Raw genomic sequence first — 26,940 nt, forward strand, 5'->3', positions numbered from 1 at the left:
GGTGGCAATGTGTCGAAAACTTTATCATGAGCTCTCCGCTAGGGACTGCAATCCCGGGTAGAATTTGTAATCCCGGTATTTTGGGATAATTATTTCCGACCCCGATTCACATATCTAGGGAGACGTTAAGAAGTTCTCGTATTGACAAAGAAAATGATTTTTTAATAAAAAAAATTCGGTAATAAAAGAAATTATAGGTATAGTAACACTAGTTACAGCCGAAGTAGCTTTCATCTAAAAAAAATGTTGAATTTAATAATATTAACTAGTGGTAAAATCAATAATAGTGGTCTTCTAAATTTCTCTTCATCTCTCTTTCTCTTTCATCTCTTCAAAATTGTCATAAATCTAACGGTGTGTGTAGAGCTTGTGTAGAGATTTCTCATTTTTTTCTCTCGAGAAACATTAAGTATTTTTTACTATAAGGCAAAGGTTTTACGCAAGGGAAATATTTGTTATGATATTTTCTGGCAGGGCGGTTCCTCCGTATATTTTTTTGTATTGAGCGGTTGTCACCCCAACATAAAAATCCCTACACAATCAGAGTCTAGAGCTTTTTATGTAGGTACTTACGTCTAGAACTGTGTCAATATTTACCACCAATCAGCCTATGATGGTAATATGACGACGTGGGTGTACATGTTTCGAGGCATTGATTTGACCCACGTACCCCATTTTAACAAAAAAAACAATAAGCTATATGATTATACTGTAGCTGGCAATGACCTCGGGGTTTTTCAGCGTTATTTCGACAACGTAAGAATCAGCAAATCATTTAATTATCGCACAATCTTCACATCTACAGACGTGACATACTGTGATGTAGTTCGACTACTCGGGGTTTGGTCATTAAAACGCCTTGAAGTTACAATAATGCAGCGGCCAACAGATTTCCCAATTGAGAACTACATCAACAATGACTCTTGCAAATATGTATGTATATAAATAGCGAGTCACAGTTGATGGGTTAGTTCAGTCACTTCCGTAATGTTAATCTCAGTCAGATCTCGGTATCACACCGCACAGTACCCACTTCCACCGAGCCTCGTACTGTTTAAGCAACTCCTGTATCATTTACTCTTGTACCAACTGTATACCGTTACGCAGCAATAAACTCTCTCTCCTTCATTCATCTGAGCAACCTCCAATCCGACTTTCATCTCTATACCTGTCACCTCTAAACGGTCTCGTCCCTCTATATTTTAGAACGAGACCGCTAAAAAAACTATCGTAAATATTTAAATTATCGACAATAGAATCATTTGTGTACGCCTTAAAAATCCTACGCGTCCCGCCATTTCTACGTGTATACGAGACAATAGTGTTCATTGTTATTATTATGAAAGGGAATACATAATGCGTAGTGTAGGTACTTATACGATATTTTGAATTAAAGAAAAACAAAAGAAAATACATATACTTACTTCAATCACCACTTTTATATACTTATTCTTATTGAGAAACTAGGCATTTCTTTAAGTTTTAGTTCTGTACGATGTTTGAAATGAAAATCTTAAATTAAGCTAATTCCGAAATTCCAGCATTTAAGCAATAAAACGGGATTCCATTGCAAACCCTGGTCTCCCCGCCCTTGCGGAAAACAACAAAATGATGTGTATGGCACGCCGCCAACTGGAGTAAGTAACACGTGAAGCCTTCCGTGGCCTTTTTGTCCCACCCCAGCGCCGCCGAATAGTTTTTTGAACGAAAAACTTTTTGAATTACCAGTTTCACTTTTGAAAGTCTACCAACCGTTTGGCGATTTTTTTATTATTGTAAACTGTTTTCTTTTCTTTTCGGAGCGCTATGGAAATCCAAGTATCATATTGCGCGTCCCTAACGCCATCAAAAAATCTTTGTAAATATCGTCAAAACTTTTTTTTATTTTAACTAGTTTTTAAATAAAGCGTAAGTGAAAATCAATTTTGTTGAGCTAAGTTAAGGTGAATTACGCAGTATAGATAATGTTGACGCTCATCAAGTTATAAACCAGTATTATTGATTGAATTTCATCCACACTGTATCTGTATTCACTTACTAAATGCATAATTATGTACAGTTTCGTGATTATTTCGGTGTTATAATATAAAGATGAGATTTTTGTAATTTACCTCAGCTGTTGTATGTCGGTTGTGGTTTGGAAACAATGCTTTTTTATATTTTATCACTCAGTATTCAATATGTATAAATAGATTGATCTTTGTATTTTTTACAACGTTTTTATTAGGTCGTATTCTTATTTGTCCTGTACAAATCTTGCAATCGATTTTTAACTAACTTCCCGACTAGCTAGACATTTGAAACTTTTAGAATATACCAGAACACGATGCCAATGCAGTTTTTTTAATACTTATCTTTAAGTAAAATTAAATTCATTTTCGGTTAATTCTGTTTTTTATGAAAAGTTATTTCGGAAGAAATCCGTTAAAAGTAAAACACTATTATTATTTGCTACGGGTCTGGGGTCCTAGCAACTAAATTGTTAATATATACCTACGTGCGTTACTATGGAAATCAATATTAGTGTCAAAATGACATTATAGTATTATTTCTATCAAATACAATTTTTTTGATCGTTTAAGCTAGTCAAGTCAAGTTTATATGATTCAACAGAAATTTTTTAAAACGTTGTATATAAAAAGTTCTTTTTATCTTGTAATTATTAGTAGATAATATTAAAGTAGGTATGTATTTTTTTATAATATCTGGTGAATCATCTCAAAGTAAATGTTTACAATATGTAAGTTGTGTGTATTATTACATCTCGCCGTAGCATAGTTCACCATGAGCTGTCGTGCTGTAAAGATATGGCCGTATGGTATTGAGATAAAAAAAAAGATTCTTGATACTTACGGGCACTCGCGAGAATTTATAGAGATATGATATTTCTAATTTACTTGCTGATGTATTTTCTTTTTTCCCCTTGTATTCCTTACACCAGGGGGGGGCAAACTGCGGCCCGCGGGCCGCATGTGGCCCGCCGGGTATTTTTTTGCGGCCCGCCATCATTAATCGAACTTCCGTTTACGAATAACTTTTTTATAATTTTTAAAAAAAATATTGACAATAGATTAAAATTTGAAGAATTTGTTGTTTCGTAAATGTATTATCTCAGTACGTCTTCCTTGCGTCTCGCCTCACACTATGTAACCACTATTTTCTACGTTGAACATTGTGACACATTTAAATACTTTTAACTCCGCGTTGCAAAGAAAAAAAATATAAATGCCCATGATATGGTAAAAGTTATTCCTTCGACAAATATCGAATAACAACGTGGACCACTATCCAACTTTGAAGTTGCTATCAGAATATAAATTTGAAGAATATAGTAACATTATTAAAGCTCTGAATGACGATTTTTCACAAAGATTTGGTGACTTCCGAAAAATTGAGACCAGTTTAGAAATAGTACGCGATCCATTTTCAATTGATATTGATAGTGTACCGATAGAGCTACAACTTGAGATTATTAATCTGCAGTGTGACACTGATTTAAGAGAATTGCTTCGTCGTGTAGAAATCTCCAAATTTTACAATGCACTTTATTCAGACAAGTTCAACCAACTTAAAGATTATGCAAGGAAAATGTTCGTTATTTTTGGATCAACCTATATATGTGAACAAACATTTTCGATCATGAACCTCAATAAAAATTCTTTACGATCAATATCTCCGATGCCCATTTACAAGCAGTTTTGAAAATATCAACTACAAAATTAACACCTGAATTTAAAAAAATGTACAACAGTTTCATTATTCTCATTAATTTTTTTGTTATGTTTATTTTTCGTGATAATAAATAGTGTATATCTAAAAATGGTATTTTACTTGCGGCCCGCCGCTCATTTTGAATTCTTGAATTTGGCCCTCCATCCAAAAAGTTTGCCCACCCCTGCCTTACACAGTATCTAGTATTCATAGTGGTAGAATAATCCATTAGTGAATGACTGTGTTTTAATATTATCGTTACCTCTGACAGGATCTTCGACTCGGAACAATATAAATCTAGCTGATCAATCGTGGGCGTGGTCTCCTGGTGGGGTTCACAGGCAGGCGCCCCCTTCTCCATCTCCCCGCCCCGAGAGAATATAGCGCCCTCGTTAATACCGCCTTAAATATTCTGAAAGTCTCTTAAATTTCAACCGTCGCCGGTTCGTATGACAGCCATTCATTTTCCTCCAAATTGAACTCGCGTGCCAGCCAGTGTTGCCATATTTTTCTATGCTGATTATAGTACAAAGGCATACAAATTATAGTATTTCAGAAAAATATATAGTACAGGAACATTTTTCGTCTTGAATCCTTTAAAATTATAGTATTTTGGTATATTTGGCGTAAAATTATAGTATTTTACATTTTTCGCGAAATCAAAATTATAGTATTGTACTATAATTATAGTACGGTTGGCATCACTGGTGCCAGCTTATAAAAATTATTTTCACGTTACCTGTATTTTATTGGATGCTGTCGACTCCAATATGTGTTTGAAAAAATGAGAGCTACGTTGTAATAAAATATTAAAACTTAATATAGACAGTATGAAGGTAGGTACATCACCGATTCATATGAACGTTTTTTTGTGGTACCCGCTCGCTGTAACGAGTGAAACTTGAATCCTTCATCTGACAAATTTTCGCGCTATTTTTTTTATAATACTATGCATAATAGGTTGAGTCTAATAACTATTTTTCATTTAAGGCTATACCTCAGTTGAGGCATGGTCTAAAAAGATCGTGGCTAGGCGATGCGCGGTTGTGGGTCGCGGGTGCAAATGACGCATGCCGAACGAAATATAATCTGTCATATAAATCCAACATGCGTCCATTTAATGTTCTGTTTATGGGCCCAATAATTGGTCTTGGAGATCTGATAGCAACCGAGGCCAACTTTGCGGCATTCGAGAAATTTGCAGCGTCGTATAGGGAGCGGGATAGTCCCAACTCTTCTGTAGACTCATCCATTTCAATTCGTGACACTCAGTATGCGGGTACACAAAGCGCTCAACGTCAGCGGACAGCAGAGCCAGTCTAAAAAACAAAAAAAAAAATCTTTCTTAGCTTTCTTCTTTAAGCACTACGGTGCATGGTTGCAGCACCAGTCCTGTGCGGTTCCGTCTCGGGACAGAATGTGCACTTAAATTCACTTCTTTCAGACACGTTTAAAGCGTCATGGAAAGCGGTCGTGCATATCCACGGTTGTGCATATATGACGGGTGGTGGTGGAAACTTTAACGTATGTTCTATTAGTAACAATAATAATATATTCATTGACATGTCTTCTTTTTCAAGTAAATGGGTAACGTTTTTAGTCATCTTTACACGATTTAAGAATTAATACACCCGCCGCCATCACAAAACAAATTGACGTGTTCCCAGCTCGACGTTCTCTCTCCGAATGCCAGTAAGCCCAAAATTTCGTCACGCCTTTAGTGGAAAATTATTTGCCGTTTCACTGATGTATCGTCTTAGAACATCTTCGAGGGTCGGTCAGGTTTATAGATCCAATGTTAAAAATATAAAATATGAAACGACTATAATGAATAAAATCTTAGCACTCTTTTTACGAGGAGTCGCCATATCTAAACACTAATGTTATTACTTAATTGAGCCAGTATTACGCCAGTATACGATTTCCATGTAAGGATGTATTATTGTTGAATAGTCCCATGGTAAGGGTGAGAGATCATTCCACGTCATTCTATGAGTTTTCTACTTACACGTAGACAAGTTTATTTTTATTTTTTAGTCTTTTGATGATGGATTTTGAAATAAAACTTATAAGTAGGTAAGTGTGACCAACTGGCTTCCTCTTAGGTATGCTTACATACTGTAACTCTCTACCATTCTTGGCTATTGACCTGTGTGTGACTGTTAACTATCTTAGAAATCGTGAGCATCAGTTGTTTGTTCTCCCGAGATGCAGAACTAACCTGCCATTATTAATGCCAATTGGGAGGGCTATAACTCTTTTCAACCAAGTCACTTCGGATATTGACATATTCCACCTGCGTGAGAATGCGTGGGATAGGTGGGCATTGTTTTATAAATTCTTAAAGTAGAGTCTGCTTAGCTCATTCGTTGTATTTCCTTGTATCTAATTAATTGTATTTTTTTTGTTTTATTTACACTTTTCTACTGTTTAGTAACTTATATATTTATATACTTAATACTGTTTTAATAATATTTCTTTAATTCTAAATGCCATGTTGTGAACGTCTTAAATTGATAATTTGTTATTTTCACTATATGTAAAAAAAAAAAAAAAAAAAAAATGAATTTGAATCATTAAAAAACTTCCCTTATTGGAATAAAAAATCAGAACATTAATTAATATTCGTATTAGAAAAATAAATTACATAAGTATATCAATATTAAGGTAGTTGCATCATATAGACATAAAGCAATATTCAACATTCCTCTTTGTCATATTATATGGGGACTTTCTTTGCGCATTATAACGATGTCGACTAAATGTAATAAGATTTGTCCCTCGTTGCGTCCCCGCTTCCATTCTCCATGTCCAGACAGTCGTGCAACGAAGACGTGGGCTGCGACCTATCGCTTCTACAGCAAGCTGTCATGTGCGAGCAGTCTTCGCGAATTGTTGCGCCATTGAGATCAGAAACGTCATCGAGTGAAATTCCAACATTCATGGAATGACTAATAATCTCGTTCATTCAAAACTGTTCATACGTCATATAAAAAAATGTTGCTTCATTCAAACTATCAAATACCACAATTCCGATAAACTTTTTATACATCAACAGGATGTCAGTATTATTATTTTATTGTATTCTTATCTTTAACAAATAAAAAAAAACTTATCAATTATAAAAAATAGTTATTGTTGGCTTTGATATAAATAAAGGCCGGATCTTTCAAGTTTTTAACCGTCAACCCATAAAAAAACACATTAAAATGGTGGACGAATCCAATATCCTAAGGAGACTTTTGCCCAAATGATTCTAAGTATGGATTTCTACAATTTGTCAGTTGTTTTTTCTGGCAGCTCAGGTGCGATGGTAATTATTGTAATTAAGATAATCGTCTTGCCAATATTATAACGCGACTTGCGGCTACGACAAACGAATTCAAATTCGCAAAATGCAATTAAAAAGATCGCATTACAAAATTGATGGTTTGTTTTATTGCAGGTAAGTTATGGTAAACCATTTTTATAAAATGCGTGTAGAATATGTTTTTTCATAATTAAATATCGAATAGCTTTTGCGTACCTACCACTAATATAAATACAAATATTGGAAGATTTTGTCCGCTGACCCGTTTTATGTTCTAAATGTATCATATTGATACCTATTAGTATTACAAGCAACAATACCGTACCTACATATCGATAAAAAAGTCACATACCTACCTGTTTATTTCTTTAGATATTTAAGTATTTTGAGGATGCTCTGCCCAAACTGGTCTATTTGATTATAAACTATTGACATTGAAGAATTTCATCAAATCGATCGTAAGAAATTTCATCTTCAAAATACCAGTGGCGTACATCTGAAGATGCGAGACATCCCTGAAAATATTCGTTTGAACCTACTATTATAATATTATGTATTGCGTAAGCCGTAATTGCATTCTTCTAAAGGTTTTGCAATATAATATTGCTTCAGATTTTCACTTAGTCATTGTATTACGTTAATATTTATTGTTGTTTAATTTAATAAAACGCATTTTTTTGTAGTACTTATTCCACTTTTAATCAATAAATTAGGACCAGTTTCGTTCGCATCAGAGGGACATTTTCAACTGAACAAGGGAAGATTCAGTTGAAAATGTCCCTCTGAGGCGGACGAAACCGGTCCTAATTTATAGATTAAAAGTGGAATAAGTACTACAAAAAAAATGGAGCCATTGTCGAAAACTACCCAATCAAGACTCGTAACTGGACAAAATCTGACATTCGAATGAAATTTTCAAAATGGCGTCCTATGGTAGTTCGTAGTTCCATTTTTGGCCATTCTACAGGTAAGTTTGTAGGTGTGTAACGTTAAAAAAAAGTCCCGCCGTCCCATGTAATACTTCAGATTTTCACTTAGTGATTGTATTACGTTAATATTTATTGTTGTTTAATTAAAAAAACGCATTTTTTTGTAGTACTTATTCCACTTTTAATCAATAAATTAGGACCGGTTTCGTTCGCATCAGAGGGACATTTTCAACCGAACAAGGGAAGATTCAGTTGAAAATGTCCCTCTGAGGCGGATGAAACCGGTCCTAATTTATTGATTAAAAGTGGAATAAGTACTACAAAAAAAATGGAGTCATTGTCGAAAACTACCCAATCAAGACTAGTAACTGGACAAAATCTGACATTCGAATGAAATTTTCAAAATGGCGTCCTATGGTAATTCGTAGTTCCATTTTTGGCCATTCTACAGGTAAGTTTGTAGGTGTGTAACATTAAAAAAAGTCCCGCCGTCCCATTTAATACATTGTACGCTAAAGGAGCGCCGATTAGGTGGCCATTCGACATAATTAGCATTATATTTAAATGTTGTTATTAAAAAGAAATTATCTGATATATGTTTATATTATGTATTTGATTTAAATACTTACATATTATAAAGTGTAAAGAACTATTCATCACATAAAACGACTGGTACCTAGATACATATTTCATTAAAACACTTTATAATATGTACTTTCGTACTTTTTCCACATTTATTCCATAATGTTGATATTCAACCGATTTTATCCTAATGGACATTTTCAATTGAATAACAGTACAAAATATAGGTAGGTACATATTATTGCATAAAAAGTCAATTAAGTATAGAGGACGTGGGAGTCGATTGTTTACTTGAACTACGAGGGTGGGTCAATAATTCCTTAGAAAAAAGCATTAAAACAGTTTTTATTTTTGTATTTTTTTTTTATTTCTCAACATAATTTCCTTGGAGCTCAATACACTTGGTTAGACGTTTCTCAATATTTTTTAAACCGTCAGAAAAATAAGTTTTCGGAAGGTCCTCAAAATAAGCATTTGTCCGATCGATGACTTCTTCATTTGAAAAAAAACGTTGTCCACTTAGCCATTTTTTTAAGTTTGGGAAAAAGAAAAAGTCACTGGGGGCTAAATCTGGCGAATACGGTGGGTGGTCGACCAATTCAAACTTCAATTCTTCAATTTTAGCCATTGATCGTAAACATGTGTGAACACGGGCATTGTCCTGATGAAAGAGGATTTTTTTCCTGTTTAAATGAGGCCGTTTTTCTTCAATTTTGTTTTTTAGCTGGTCCAATAAAGATGCATAATAATCCCCTGTTATTTTTTTTCCTTTTTCCAAATAGTCAACGAAAATAATTTCACGTGCATCCCAAAATACAGTAGACATAACTTTACCAGCTGATTTTACGGTTTTCGCCTTCTTTGGACATGGTTTGCCTTCGCAATCCACTGCTTTGACTGTTCTTTCGTCTCGGGAGTATAGTGGTGTATCCATGTTTCATCTACAGTCACAAAGCGACGAAAAAATTCATCCGGATTGCGTTGCATGAGCGACAACAGGGCTTTAGAGGCCACCACCCTATTTCGTTTATTGTCGACTGTGAGCAAACGCGGCACCCATCTTGCAGAAATATTTTCCATGCCCAATTTGTCATGTAAAATAGAAATGACGCTACCTTTTGAGATCCCTGTAACCTCAATTATCTCACTCAACTTTAATCTTCGGTCACTTAACACCATATTGTGGATTTTATTGATCATTTCTGGTGTAGTCACCTCTACAGGACGTCCTGAGCGTGGTTCATCCTTTGTTGATGTACGACCACGTTTAAATTCATTTAACCAGTTATAAATAGTTGCAAGTGAAGGAGCAGATATGCCGTGAACTAAATCCAACTCATTTTTTATTTCCTTTGCTGTTAACCCTTTTATATTAAAATGTTTAATAACAGCTCTAAACTCAATTTTCTCCATTTTCCATTTTTCCATTTTCCACAAGCAAATTTTTTTTTTAAATGTACGAGAAACACACAACAACCCGACCAATCTGATTGAAACTTCGCAGCATACTGAATCGGTAGTGCCGCTGCATGAAAACAAACCGCTTACAGTACTAGTCGCGCCACCTGTCGGCTTTTCTAAGGACTTATTGACCCACCCTCGTAACTTGTTGGTGATATTTGTCCTTATTTATTAAATGACTGGTTTATATACATTAAGAAATAGCGTAACTTCAAAACTGTGAAAAATTTGCTGTGTTTAAAATTCACCTGCCGTAGGTGTATGTATCAAAAAAGGTTCCCGACCAATGACAAAAACTTGAAGACGATTTTATTGCTTTTGTCGCATGATACGTACAAGAAACCCACAACTTAAAAATGAATTATTTTCCATACGATAGTATGTATCATCATCAGCTTTAGTATATACCAATATTGCATATAAATTTATGTTTACATTTTAGATATAATAGTGCAACCATCTATAATACCGTGGATTTACAAGAATAAAATTACAAAGCGGCAGGTTTACATAGGTCGTAAGTGCATTTGCTAGTCACGCAGCCTTCGCCATCGAGGCTTGATAATTATATATTATATACTTACACAATATTATATATGTGACATATTATAATATTTAGGAATATTATATTTCATCCATTGTTGTTATTTTTAAGTTAATAAGTCAAAAGAATAATATCAACTAAGATTTAATAACAATAAACAAAAATGCAAAATGTACAAAGTGTTTAAAAGTACCTTATACACCTTCTAGAGGAAAGTGGTATAATGGTCCCTATATCTAACGGGTACGAGTGGCAAAAATATTAATCAATAAATTCTAATTGATTTATGTTTTGTACTAGGTATTCTATTAGTCATTATTTACGACCCGGCTTATGCCTTCTGGCTTATGGCCTTCTGGCTTCTTCGTGCACTATGCGCACTCACCGATCGTAAATGCACATTGACATAATAAAAGATTGTTAAAACCTTCTTACCTATTAGTAAAGGATCAAGTAAAAAACAAATTTTGATTATCTGAAGTGTTTGTGAAAAACCCGTAATGAATATATTACATACTATTAATACATTCAATAGGTAAGCCCGTTAAATCGTCATTTCCCGTAAACAATGGAACCAGCTAATGTGAAATATCACAAAATATACCTACTCACTAAATAAAAACAAATAAACAATTTTAAGCTATAATCCATAATCGTTAAAACTGAAGTGATCTCGGATTTTAAGAAAATACGTAGATCAGTTAACAAACGCGCAGGTTAAGTTTTTTTTGTTTTTTCTACCATATTACTATAACATCAAATTATAGTTTCATGTGTGAACTCCCAGATTGGATAAATCAATGAACTATTAGAACCAAGGTCAACTTGTTAAGGCAAATGGTAGGCACTGCAACTGTGTTATACCTATTTATATCTAATATTTTCTTGATAAAATAATTTATTATCAATGGTATTAGGTACTATATATACACAATGTATCAATGTCGACTAATTATGATTGTATCATTTTGATAACTTCCGAAATAAATAATTATATCGGGTTTATATATTTCATTGAAATAATACTATGATATATAATTTATAGTATTAGGGAGTAGCAATTAACAGAAAACGCATGTACTTACATATTTTGCATGATAAATATAAAGTTTTTGAAAATGGCCTATAAAATGTCAAAAAAAACATTACAACATCAGTACCTATATATTAAAATTGAATATCTCAATATGTCCAACCACTTGCTTGAAACACAAAAGTACGATTTGAAGTATCTTTCGTACGAAACTTTTTCTAAAGGGTTTCATTAACCACATAGGTCCGATATTCCCCATTTTACCCATCCATAAATCCATATAATATAATAATATGTTTTCATATTATATATTTTCGTAGTATCAACATAATATACGAAATCATTCAGATTTGGTACGATTTTAATAATACACTAGCTGTCAGGTCCTTCTCATTATGGGAGCAAGTGTGATTTGTTATTTGATAGTGAAAATAAAAGTAGTTTAGTAGAAATTTTAAACTTTGATTACAATAATAGGTATGTATATAAAAAGTGGAATATTATTAAATATTATAGATATTACTATTAACAACTAATTTTTCCACTCTATACGTAAGCGCTTCATTAATTTCTCTAAATAGTATAGTATATCTACCACTACCTACTAATAGCAGCGTTTCTATATAATTAAGTATCGATAAAGTCTCTTGCACATATTATCAATATCATTTATTTCATATTTCATTGTACCTACTACATCGTACAACTTATTTTTCTGAAAAACATAGGTTCCATAAATTATTAACGCATTTTTTAATTAAAAAATGTTGTAATATTCGAGTCCGTCCAAAAAAAAGGACTCCAGATATCCGGTGTCTAGATATAAATAATATTTTCCGATTAGTTATTATTATTATAGTGATGAAAATTTGTCATATTAATCATGTGTTATAATGTTACATTATTAATATCAGCGTTTCCAGATTCATTTCAATCGCGGAACCCTTTGCGCATTCTGTTTCGCATCTCGCTGCGAGTTTAGGGATTGCAATACCGAATGTATATAATATCAGCACCGGTATTTCGGTATTTCTTATTGAATACCGGTATTCATCAAAACATATTATAGAAATAAGAAGTACCTATCAACATAACTATTAAAATCTATTTAAAAACACTATTTTATATCAACTTTAAGTCCCTACCTACATTTATTATGTTGACTTTTGTAAATGTGTATAGATCAGTATATTTGAAGCGCCTCGTTTCAAATTCCCCCAAATCCGCTAAAATTGTTGTGTGTGCCTTTCAAATACCCATAAAATGGATAAACCAAAATACTCTTTAGAATGTACGAATTAAATAATAAATACATATAAAGTTCACAGATCTAACAGCTGAGTTTTTCTCATTTTTCCCAAAACTACCTAAAATCGTTTTAAGGGATTTTGAAATTAGGCGCTTCATTTTAAAACTGCAAATTTTTACACAAACACTATAAGTCTGTTTACAGAAAAATCAACGTTTATTGGATGTACTATCAACGTCGGATCAATAGTTATAGGATTATAGGAAATATTTGGAACGAATGTTTTCTTTTATTATGTTAATTCACTGCGACAATTCAATAAGTATATTTGAGGATTTTGTTTTAATATCTTTTAACATTTGTTGGTTTCAGTTCATATATTTGCGTTTTGGCAGCATAAAACTTACACAATAAATTTAATAATATAGGTACAATGTAATAGGTAGTATTGGAAAAATAACATTAAATTCATTTTTGAAAAACATGTACCTACGTGTATGCCTTCTTAATACCGAAAATACCGGTATTTTGGATTTTTGATACCGGTATTTCGGTATCGATAAATAATTGAATACCGGTTTTTCAAATACCGGTATTGCAATCCCTATGCGAGTTCAATTATGTCAAATATTCTAATCGAGGACTTTCGGATGGAAGGATTTATTTCTGAATGCAAAAGTCAATTATTATCTTGTTGTTTTTATTTAGTAAAACGCATTTTTTTGTAGTACTTATTCCACTTTTAATCAATATACTAGGACCGGCTTCGTCCGCCTCAGAGGGACATTTTCAACTGATTTCATTTTTCTTAAACCATATTTATCCAACAAAATCCAAAGCGACAGAAATAATATAACAATAGGTACATAAATAATTATCCGTCCAATAATACCTTCCCAATAACAGATTAATTTAAAATTAATGAGGTTGGACATAAATATTTCATACTACATCAGGGGCATTAAACAAATTATTTTAAATATTAACAAACCACAAAATATGAAACAATCAACACTTACAATAACATAAATATCAACAAATAATTATGATTAGTCAAAATTTAAAAAAAATGCGTTTTATTAAATAAAAACAACAATACAATGCAGTTCCACCATGAATTGACAGTTAACAAAAAAAAATCCTTCCTAAACCCTTTCGCCTTTCATCAAAATCTTCGTGTTACACCATACTGTGTATTGTTTTGTTACCGCAAAGCCTAGGTATAAATAAATAAATGTTTAGCAATGCTATCTCGAAACGGTGGTTTTATAGTCACACCCTTCTGTTACTCATCAGAATCACCACCGCCTTGCGCTACAAAGAATTTTACAGGGTTTTTGCAAGGCAGTTTCATAGGCCTTGGCCGAATTCAAATTAGCAATACCCGATGCGGGTAGAAGAATAGTTTTCAATTAGGCATATTTCTCAGCTGGCACAATTTTCATTTGACTAGCATCAAGTAGAGTAGTTTGCGTGCCCAAAGTCCATAAATAAACCTCGATAGTAAATGCGAGGTATCCATACAGGCATCTAGAAAAGATAAAAAAACCCTCGAATGAGTTACGAACCTAATATAAACTACATTCGAATTTACAGATTCTTATATTAATCGATAGCTATTTCGTTTATATCGTTGTGCAGTGCGTAGGGCACTGGCCTTTTATTGCTACATTACTGTTTCACTAACATACATGGGCGGCTCTTCCTTAGGGTACCTAGGGGACAGACCCTGGTCCCCTCATCATTCTATAGTCAATATTCAATTGAATATTCATGTTATACGTTCCAACCATAATACATTGATTTTGTATAAATTAATTAAGTATATATTTTATTTGTACTGTTTGCCCATCCTTGATTCTTGTTTTTTGGCCCATCCCTAATGCTCTATGTGAGTTTTGGCTCTACCTACATCGTACAATACAACGAAACTTCTGGGGTCGAAATTCGGTGGCCCCTTTAAAATCAAAGCAATTTTATATTATGAGATGCTATATGCGATTGCCAGTTATGATTCTCAAAATTTATAAGGAAGCTGAACAATGCGTACGTCTGTAGGCCGTTTTGCACGTGCTATGCACATTTTACCCACATGTACCGATGCTGGACCGGGGACACTGTAGTAAATACCTGGTCTTGCATAAGTGTGAGTTTATAATATATTATGAAGTTAACTTGTCGGTCGGCTGTAAATTCATATCCCATGACCCACCGGTTTAGTTTATTAGTTAGTTTGCCAGTAAGTGATCAAATATGTTATCTATCTCCTTAAGTTTTAAAATATATTTGTTAATACATACTATAATAATTTATAATATTATCTTGAATGGTAATATTAATAACAAAGAGTAGGTATGTGCTATTTCAGTTAATTAAATCAATATTAATTTGTATTACCTAAATATTAATTATTGTAATGTACCTACTAGTAGTGGATAGTTGAATTTCACGTTAGTAAAATAATTTTGATAAATAATATTAGGTATTATGATGAATGAGGTGGTTCATTTATTGAAATATAAGTTCAGTACATTGTTATTTGAAGACAAACTAGAAGTGAAACGATTAGGACCTCACCAACCAGTCACCAACAGATTTAGTTATTGTGTATGAACTAATCAAAACAAAAAAAGCATTTAACTCCGAACAGTTTACCAAAAAAACATGGTTGACGGCGAGTGTATCCTTGAAAAGACAATTTTGTTTTTCTTGTAGCAATAAAATTCTTTCGAACGCAGGAGGCATATGAAGATGAAGTAATAGCTACAAAAGATATGTTTTTTACGCTTTGATTAATATTGATTAGGTAGGTACTTATTAGATATTTCACGCCATCTGACCCCACTTACTAAAAGATGCTAGAGCCGCCACTGCTAACATACTATCATTGTTCTCATGGTCTATTGTGCTAAAAATATAGAATTTAATTTATATTATATTCAAGTACTAACTCAATGAATAATGGCAAACTTGGTTACAAAAAAATAGCATTTTTTTAAGCTCTAATTAAGGCATTTATTCATTATGTATGTTTGTGGAACTAAGATAATTAAGAATACGTCACTTGGAGATAGGTTTTTTATAATATGGTATGTATATCTATAATTATTTTTGTATGTACCTAACATCAACTCATTCTTTTTTTATTTATTAATTTGCAGATTTCCAGTGTCTACCTATATTCAAGCAAGTCTGCGAACGCCTTCACGTCTACAAGGTAACGGAATTACTTTGATCAATCCTATAATTTGCCAAATATTTAGATACCTATCTCTATATCTGGGATCATGCATCATTATAGCGGATTTACACGTGCATGGATTTACTGCCAGCAATAGCAAAAATAATTGATTACACACAAAAATGCTGATTGTCGCGCCAATCTCATTTGTCAAGTGTCAGATCCGTTTGTTGTTGTTGCGTGCATGTTTTGTGTTCTGCGGAATATAAATTTCGTATATTATTTCCCATCAGGTTAGCCACCATCGTTTCATCGCGTGAAAATTCAGAAGCCGCTCAACATTTTTGAAGCATGTATGCAGTGTTGCAATTTGCACGGCAATTGTTTACATTTGCCTTTCATTTGTATGGTCGGTAAAGAAATTATTAGAAGAATAAATTACCCTGGCAAACAAATGCTACCGCAGTTCACAGAGACACTAAGGCATAAAGCCCATTGACGCAGCGAGTGCGGCGCTCGCGCAAAATTTCTACAAGTGGCGCGTAAATCATCAAAAATACAACGTAATCAAATACGCCAGCGCCCACTGGACTTGACGATGCCTTGCGCCCCGCCTGCCGCATGAGTCACCGTTTTTCGCTTCTCGGCGATACGATTTAATGAAAATACAAAGAAGTCCATTCATTGAACACGGCTACCAAAATTACGCTGCTCGAGGCGTCGTCGATCGACGGGCGAAAAGCAATTATTTAATAACAGGGAACTCTTTGTTCCGTGTCCTATATTTCGCTGGTTGAATAATGTCGTCGTAAATATTAATTACAAGTCCCGAAATAATATAATATTTTTATTGCTTTGTTATGAGAGACGCTGTAAAAATAATTATTTTGTGCTGCTTGGGCCGCTTATTACATAGGTGAAGGGTAATGCGCGGGAAGAGACGTGTGATTATGGTTATGAATAAACGCTACATACGCCGACTTCGCCCGCTCGACGCGTTCTATGAGCACTATCGCTAAGATCAAGTTCAAGATATACTCAATGAAAACTTAAATATGGTTTATAGCCTATGGATCGGAATTATCACATAAATTATAAAGAAACCGAACCTATTTGAAATTAGGATACTAATACGAATTTTCGGGAATGGGACAACTGGACGCCAGGACAATTGGACGTCGCACTGTCATTGACACGTATACAGAACGTAGACGAGGAATTTTAATCAGTTTATATCTACTACTTAGTAGTTTTAATTCATTTCACTCTTAACATAACGATTTTTTATTGCGGATTGAGAATTACTATGCCTAAGGCTTTATATACAATTTAAAAAAAAACGTTGCAACTTAAACATATGCACGATTAAATCATTATTTACGCGTGCATATTTAAATTCTCACCAACTATTAAATCATAATATAATAATTTAAATATAAATAATAATATTCAATATTTTTTTAAGTATCTATAAGTACCTAACGTATATTTATTTTCGAATTGCGTGGCGTCCAGTTGTCCCGGCGCCAAATCGTCCTAGACCCGAATTTTCAGATCCGTGTACAAAGAGATGGCACATGGCATGGAAGAATTTTTCTTTTTTCTCGCACGGTTATGCGGGACAACTGTATCAGATAGTCTCAAGAATGGAATACATCTGACCATCAGCAGGTCTATTTTTAACGGTTATCACTTTAGCACGTTTCAGTTATTTTCATTGTTCCACATTAGCACGGAAGGTATCCTATACACCAAACGGTTATCGGTGGCTATCTCCAATTCGTAATACGGCGAAAATTTAGGTCGGTAGACATGTCGGTCAAATTCGGATATGTTCGTGCTGCCGAACATAAGCGGATAAACCCGAATCAGCGCCATCTAGTCGGTAATGAGCCGAACACAAGAATTTTGTATTGACACGTCAGACATATCATTATGATTGCAGCAAAACAGTCGGATCTCGCGTCTTAATTATTAATATGTAAAAATTGACGTCCTCTGTCTCGTTCTCAAAGTTAGCACGGTCAAGAGACGGGCTGTTAGAAGATATCTCATTTTGACAATTCAGATGGTTAACTTGTTTATATAATTAACAGACAGAATACGTAAAGTGATAAATGTGATATATTTATCACAGTTAGCTCTTTTTTGATGTTAAGCGATAATATGTTAGAATAGGCCTTCTGAGGTGCTTTTTCAACAGACCACAAGGGTAAAGAAGAATCGACCCACTGCAGTGTTTATACTATGTAGAAAGATGTACGTAAACCATTTCTGAATGAGGAATCTTGCAACACAAGTCTGAGTAAAAACATTTCCTGTAGACGGTCAATACCCACATTTGGTGAACGTGGATGATGATACCTAATAACTTCAAAATTTTCTGCGATTTCTACCTACCGACTGATAATTTCATTAAAACGTCAACGTCAGGTTACTTAAGTTAGTTAGGAAATGTTTGTTCAATAAAAAGCTTGCGAAGTTAAGCAGACGTCCACTAATTAGAAAAGTGGACTTGGAAGTTCACCTGGTATTCAATGCCTCTCGATGATTGCCTCTTTCCTGTCCTAGCGGAAAACACCTGTTGTGATTTCCCCTCCTGTTGTTTTTTCCCCTTTCGATCTAACAAACTCTCAATCAGCACTCATTTATTTCCCGGCTTTATAGAAGTTTTTTTTGTTATTTTGTAAAACAAAGGGAACTTTGTTCACCTTTTTTCCTGAGATCTTTGTTTACGTATTCAATATAAAAGGCTGCTTAGTGGCTACCTCTGCTAGGCTTTTTTGTTTTCGGGTCGAGCGCTTATTAATCGAACGTTCTCCGGGACGAGAAAATTAAACGAAATGTTTCATCAGTCATCACATCATAGGCATATTTCAATTACATATATTGCCAATTAAAATTCTCGACACTCATTGAAAAAACTATTCGATTGTGTGTAGACTAGCTGACTGAGCACATTCGGAAAAGACTCACGATTTTTAAGTAATTATTAATTTAAGTAACTGGGAAATAGAATAGCCAATAGGAATGGGTCAATAATTATTATAAAACAATCATTATTCGTAGGATGTTTATCACATTTGAATTTTCAGACATAGCTTATAATCAGTATATTTAGAATTATCTTCAAATGTGGTAATCTTGCCCATTTTTTGAATAATAAAATGCCTAATATTTTTCAAATTTGGGATCACAGAAATTGTAAATATAATTTTTTGTCGTAAATATTTCACTATAATAATTTAAACATAAATTTTACTAATGGTTTTATAATTCCGTTTAAAAATTAATGAATCTAAAAAATCTTAACACCACTGCACTTGGATGTACTGAAATATGACAATACATATATTCTAAAACATTAGATTGAGAGGTTTAAAAAAATATTTTATGTAATAAAAATACTTTATGCAGTCATCAAATATTTTAAAATAAATATAAAGGATAATAAGGCTTCAAAATTATATAAATAGATTATCTACAACGTTTAAGGAATGTTCAGGCCAATGCATTGAAAATACCATAAAAGCTCCATTTTCTTTGGGCATGTGGGCCCTTTAGTTAAATGTTGTTTTCAAATCACATCGATAAATTCTACGTGTTGCAGTCGAGGCGAGTTTATATGTGCAACCTGGCTTAAAGAAGCATTCTTAAAATAGTATCCCGTGGACCGTCCCAATTTACTTTTTTTTGACATTTTTTCAATACAGCTCCTCAAATCATATCGATATTCGCGATAATATTGTGTTTACCTTAAACATTTATTAAACTGACATACATACATTTAGGTAGGTACTTCAGTAAAGTATATTTCAGTAAAGCTAAACCCAAGACATGCGAACGAATATCGTTCTTTAAAATATATAAAAATATTCTCGACAATAATTATTTCTCTTCATTTTTATTTATAATGAGCCTAGGTTGCTTGCAGCTTCCAGGAATCCACAGGATATAGGAATCGTGTTTGATTTACAAAAAAAAAATTACTATTTCTGTAGATGAAAAAACACTGTGTCATTATTGTTCCAAGAAGTATTCCCGATGATTCGTGGAACAGAAGCATTACATGTTTATATTATGTTTATTGGTGTTATTGCCCGATTAACGCATCGCGATGCATACGAAATCGTCATCGTCACCATTAGCTATTCAATTCAAATGATATGCATCGGTTCGGTTAGGAATTCTCACTATCTTCGATCTCACCTGCCTGATATATACCGACGCCATGTCAAAGGCACCTAAGTACCTTCTCGCGTATTTAAATTATTTGTAGGAATATTTCGTCCCTGTAACACCACTACCAAAAATTAACCAAATTTAAAAAAAATACGTATTTATCGAATTCCAAATTCAAAAATTGCTTTGATTGTTAATTTTAAATATTAGAATCAATCAATATTTTTTTTGCTAATGGATGAATGAATCATAATATGGCAATAAAAACTTCTTACTATGCAAGTTTACTATTCATGTAATTCCATAATATTTATATATGGAATTATACGCAAGCAAGCTGGCATAATATGGATTCTTGTATCAACTTCAAGGAGGGAAAGAATAAATTTTTAGGTATCAAATTTATACCTACTATCGATCGAGGGTAGTTGGTAGAATTTGATGTGTTTGAAGATGCTAAAAGGCGAAACCCGGTCGCAGAAAATAACTCAAATAGAATAATACAATAAGTACTTAAATAAATTTGAATTTTGTGTAATAATTAATATATTAAACCATCATTAAAAAAATATATCCATTATACATATAGCAAATCCGAAACGTAAAATGTTGTAATTTCTCCAAAATTACGAGTCAATTGTAAACTCTAATTGGAAGTTTTCTGAATATATTTCACTATAATAATATTTGTTAAAAAAATAACGTATGTATAATACACATCAAAAAACAATAGTATCATAACGTGTTATAACTACGGACAACTTATATACCTACTAAAATATCTCATTATTTTAAATCCTACTTCTAGGATGAAACTTACATATTACTGGTACCTACCATTTAACTTAATTTCCCATCCCACAAATTTGTATTTTTTTATATCGCCGTAAAATGAAAACTTTGGACACCACTATGAGGTAGATATAGGCCGACAACTATAACACGAGGCGAGGCTTTGACACCAGTATCGTGACGTGAGTATTGTCGTCGTATTGCGAGCTATCAGTTCTCAAAACCGCCGCACATCAAGTTAATGTGGTCCATCTCTAAATATTATCATATAACGTAGGTACATGTATTCTTTTGTAAACAACCAGCAGCAGCTACTGCGAGCCATTTTAAGCCTACTTCAGACGATCACACATCTGTCCGTAAACAAACAACAAACTGTCTACAACCACTTGTATAAAAATATTCTATATGTTTTTTGTGTTCCGCCGCGGTTCAAAAACACGTGTAAATATAATGACAAATTAGCGAGTGTGGCCATAATTTGGGTGACGATTTTTCTCTTTCATCGTAACTAGCAACGCGTGGTGTTGTGAAATGTTGTTTTGATCAATACGAGCAAATTTATACGATGTCTACTGTTGAAACTACATTTACTTGAATAGCAATTGTTGTGCAAGTGTTAACACGAGTTGATTTTCGAACAAACGATTGTGGACGTGTTAATAAACCATTCTATAATTTCGTGTAGGTACTTACCCATATATATGTAATACTGTTTTGGACCAGGCTTTAGGTACAATATATTTTTTTAATTAAATGATTTGATTAATTAGCTCATTATTAAATTTTATCAGAGACACTCTTCAATCAAACCTGTTTCATTTAAAGTATAGTCTAGTATTATAGACTTCAACCAAAAAATGTACCTACTGATTGTGAAATCTTTTTAGTAGTGGAAATGATAATGTACACGTGGATTCAAACGTGTAGTTACTTAGATGTTTCTATCTATTATCTACGTACACATCTGTCTGCTGTCACAATGTATCTAATTCTTTTGACTAATAGTTTTTATTCGTATCTACGATTCCATTATTGTACTATTGAGTAATATTATTGATTGATATGACCAAAGCAATCATATTTCATGGTGTATTGTAATACTCAAAGTATCGCCAAACGAAATCATTAATTTTATTCTACGAATAGGTATATTACATTCATACATCGTTACAAGGAAAGGTATTATGAGTTATAGGTACCATTCCTTATGAGTAATTTATTATTATAGATTTCTTGTAATATGTTATGGAATATCGTCGATATCAGTGGCGAAGACTCCATACTAGGCGATTATTTAAAGTCTACCTTCTAAAGAAAAATATTTCTAAATAACATATTCACATTATAATATAATCACTTGATTATTTCATATTCTATAAAAACAATTTAATTTGCCAACGACAGATGTCGTATATGTAAGAATGTATTAATTATACAGATTATAAAACAATCTGCAAAGGTTTAAAAGAATATACCTGTCTTGACGTAAATAAATATCAGATTATGTGTGAAGGAATTGTGATATTTTTTCTCGTAAACTCAGTCAGTATATCGAATTGTATGAAATATGGTAGGATTCTATCGCAGAGCCTAAAACTTTCGTGCATAATATTGTTATCATGACTGCACTTCGTCCAAAATAATTAGTACTTAGATAATTTAAAAAAAATAATTTCTATGGCATTTAATCGAATAGTAATTAATAAATATAAATTGTTTAAAAAAAATTATCTAATGATTTTTTATATAAATGTTTTGAAAAATACGTAATTTAAATTAATCATCGCTCAATTTTATGTCGTCAGTGAGTTTTTGAAGTTTCATTGAATTAGTGTGTCGTTGTCACTAGTGTGTACCTAGTCATTAGTAGTAATATCGTATTATCTTCTTATTTCTCGCAAGTATACCTGACAAGTGTGCTCTTTTTCTCAGATCTCCACAGCCTACATCTTTCCAAAAGTCACCTTTCGCCACTGGTCGATATTCAGATTAATTGAAAATAACTTAAAAGTCAGATAGGTACCTAATAAGTATTAGGTTTATTTTTTCGTACAACACAAACGTTGAAGAAATCCGTATGTAGCGACTGATGCTAAATGTATGCTGTGAAGATGAAAAATGTAATTAATAATTAGCTATTAAAATTAAAGCTTATGATCGGCTTAGTTGTGAGGCTAACCAAAATCGGGACGTCGCGTCAGTACCTCAAAGTTAATGGTCCCACTAACCCACATCATCTGCCTACTTATTACTTAATTAACTCTAAAATGATAAAAATGTGACTTCCGCACTTTTAGCTCTAAGGTACAGTAACTGACAACTGCACCGGAACCAACAAGCGATTTATTTGGGATCACCATACAATCTAAGACAAAAATATACTATTATAAGTGCACAAACTAAATTGGAATGTCTTTCAAATTTCGTTTCTGTTTTTTGTATTTAAATATTTAGTGTTGTCGACATGTTAAAAATCTTTCTATGCAGTACCTAATTAGTTTTCTTATTTTCTTGATAATATTATTTCATCTTTCAACCCTGATGTTAATGTCGAATAATATTTATTGATGAAGGTATAACGTGTTTTCGTCTTGTCAATCGAAGTTAAAACCTCAAGGTCGATTTCGTTGGAGGCCAAACAGCTTTTTTCAATTAATTCCACGAATTATTTTTGTCGAGAAATGTTTCCTTTGTCATCTTTCACGCTGTTCTCGGGATTCTCGGGAGAAAGAAGTCTTGTTATTTAGCATTGTACATTGGCCAACAAAACAGCGTACTTTAGTGACTTTTATAATAAATTAATAAGTAGGTACGCAATATCTGTTTTCAAGCATATTATTTTGATCAAAGGACATAATGATAAATTAATTCTGAAATGTATTACATTATGAAAAGATGTAGATAAATCATTTTCTATTTTTTTATGAGAGTATTTATCATATTTGACATAATTACTAGAGTGAATAAATTATAAGGAATATTATGTTCTCGTCCCATCATGTAAGTAACAATATACAAGTAGAAACAAACATTTTTTTCATAATATAGCATTGATATTAAGTTAACAACTGAAATTTATATCGAGTTAAAACAACAATTTTATTATATTATACCAGTGTTCGTGCATAAATACGTTTATAACATATATTTATTTAATTTCCCATATACCAGCGATGGCGAACCTGCGGCACGGCGAAGGCTTTACACTAGGCGATTATTTAAACTTTAAAACCTACCTTCTAATACAAAAAAGGTGAAGACATCATAAGGTTTTAAAATAAACACTGTCGTCAGAATCTTTAGAAATTTAGAATTCGTATCAAAAGTAAAAAATATGCAACACTCACCACACACACACCAGTCTTCAACTATTGTATTTGTTACATAGTACAATACCGAACCGGAAACAATTAGCGCAATTTCATATATTTACCCCAGTCCCGGAATCCCGGGATTCAAAATCCGTTCGGCATTGCAATCCCTAATGAAAATAGCGAGGTTTTTCCCCCAGACCCTTTATCAGTTTCTACGTTCGGAAAAAAAACAACTTTCCCTTTACCCGATTTAATTAAACATCTTGGTATAGTCTGCTAAACGAATTGTATTGTATTCAGATCACACACGTTAAAAATAACCTTACCTTTATTTATCGTTATTTTTATGCGATTTTTAATGCCGTTTCCCCAGTGGGTTGAACGGTGAAATGATAACGTTATAGATATAAGATATAAACTAATAAAAATCCACTTTTGCTGAAATCAAAATAATTTTACGGGAAGTTACGATCCGCCACTGTGGAATAAAAAGCATTTACGTGTAAGAAATTTTATTCCATATTGTCAAATTTATGCGTATCGGGAGTAATGCGGCAATAAAGGTCATTTTCCTTTATTTTATACGGGAAAATATGAAAACCAATATTGATTTGTTCGCCTTATGGACAAGTTAATCTTTACGACATAGGATTTGGGCTGTTATAGTATTCTTTCCCATTTCAGTGATGGCTCGTTTGTGTCATATAACTCCTAACATCACAAATTCTGTCACACTGTCTTATTAGAAAGTTCTTATTTCAAATATTGACACGAGTTTAACTATCCACTGAAGTTAATTTTTTTACAAAACTTTATGGATTTTTTATGCATTTAAAATTCTAATTAATTCTTGTTCTGTATTTTACTATTTCATTTTTTTGCGATCCGAGTTTCGTCCTTTTTCACTCATCATTGGCAAACGTACAATAATTGGCACATAATATAGTTGGGTACTAAATTAACATAATTTATTCTCACGATCTTTTAATATGTCAATTCAATAGACTGCACTCCGACTATATGTTGACAATGGTGTAATATAAATATTATATACATATTTATTTATTACTTAATCAGGCAAAGAGGCGTATCAGTCCAGTAAAAAAATGCAAAAAATGCATTTTATGTTGCATTTGTAAGTTATAAAGCGTATACTCTACCTGACCATATTTTGTGTCAGTTGTACGTTTTACGTTGATGATTGTGTGTACCTACGTGGCAGTGTTGCCATATTTTTCTATGCTGATTATAGTACAAATGCGTAAAAAATATAGTATTTCCAAAAAATATATAGTACAGGAACATTTTTCGTCTTGAATCCTTTAAAATTATAGTATTTTGGTATATTTGGCGTAAAATTATAGTATTTTACATTTTTCGCGAAATCAAAATTATAGTATTGTACTATAATTATAGTACGAATGGAATCACTGGTACGTGGAGATGCAGAAAGCCGATATACGGGTCACAAAACATAATGTGAATTGGAATATACAGAACTTAAATCAATTGGAACAATTATTCATTAATCGATTCTTCCCCGTTCTTATATTAGATACATAAACTAATTATAGGAAAATGTTAGCGTGTCATTAAGAGAAAAAAAACTTTTAAAACTTACAGGTGCCTTTCCTTTGTACTTATAAATTAATTATGTAATTTTTCAACAGAAATTTCAATTATTGGTGTTTACTTATTACCTGCTTGATAAAATATTTTATTTTTAAATTCAAACTATGTATATCGTAGTCTACGTTAAAGTTCCCACCTCCACCCGTCATATATGCACAGCCGTGGATATGCACGGCCGCTTTCCATGACGCTTTAAACGTGTCTGAAAGAAGTGATTTTAAGTGCTCATTCCGTCCCGAGACGGAGTCGCATGGGACTGATGCTGCAACCATGCATCGTAGTGCTTAAAGAAGACAGTTAAGAAAGATTTTTTTTTTGTTTTTTGGACTGGCTCTGCTGTCCGCGGACGTTAAGCGCCCTGTGTACCCTGCACCGGCATGACTTCGAAAAGAGACCCACAGATAGCGCGGCCTATTGACTGGACACCGCAAGCGCTATGTAGACAGATTAGGATTGAACTCTATGTTTAGCGGCGTGACTTACAGCCAGTCTGTATAGTCTGATTAGCTCTGACCCTTTTCATCATACAGGTCCTCTATTTTGAGACTAAGCAACTTACACTATCGAGATTCGTTTCTAATGGTGGTAGGTAAAGTGTGGTATCTAGTTGTCAACTGTGATACCTACCTGAACCGAACTAATCCTTTGGCAAGTTCATCTGGTTATTTGGTCGAGCGATCTTATTTTGTTAATCTGTTTTCGTGTACCGTTTGAATTATTCACTGTTATTGTTAATTAATCTCTGTGAGCTCGGAATAAATACTAAAACCGGAAGTGTTCCTATTTTATATCAAAAACATACTATAACTGGCGACCAAAGTTATAAATAAATAAACTACCCTATAAAACCAATTTACCTACATATTAGGCATATTCTACTGTAAAATGGCAAAAAGTCTTGTGTGACAAGTCTGAAGTAACAAATTGATAATGCTACGGGGAACACTCTGTCTATCTCCTGTCAGTTCAATCTGATTCAATCGTTAACAACATTAGCATTTGAAAATCTCTACGATT

General features: G+C 33.1%; 1 protein-coding gene across 5 annotated transcripts in view; it reads left to right on the top strand.

Annotated features, from left to right (window-relative positions):
• Nucleotides 1–26,940, top strand: part of krz (beta-arrestin protein kurtz) — a 393,216-nt gene that overhangs the window by 301,864 nt on the left and 64,412 nt on the right. For all 5 annotated transcript variants that reach the window (XM_085946994.1, XM_085946996.1, XM_085946998.1 and 2 more), the window contains one exon: nucleotides 15,981–16,036. The gene's annotated coding sequence lies outside the window, so the exon portion shown is untranslated. The remainder of the gene's footprint in view (nucleotides 1–15,980; nucleotides 16,037–26,940) is intronic.

This window comes from Rhyacophila brunnea, unplaced genomic scaffold, assembly GCF_057557595.1.
Source record: "Rhyacophila brunnea isolate RB1 unplaced genomic scaffold, BYU_Rbru_1.0 scaffold_2, whole genome shotgun sequence".
NCBI lineage: Eukaryota > Metazoa > Arthropoda > Insecta > Trichoptera > Rhyacophilidae > Rhyacophila > Rhyacophila brunnea.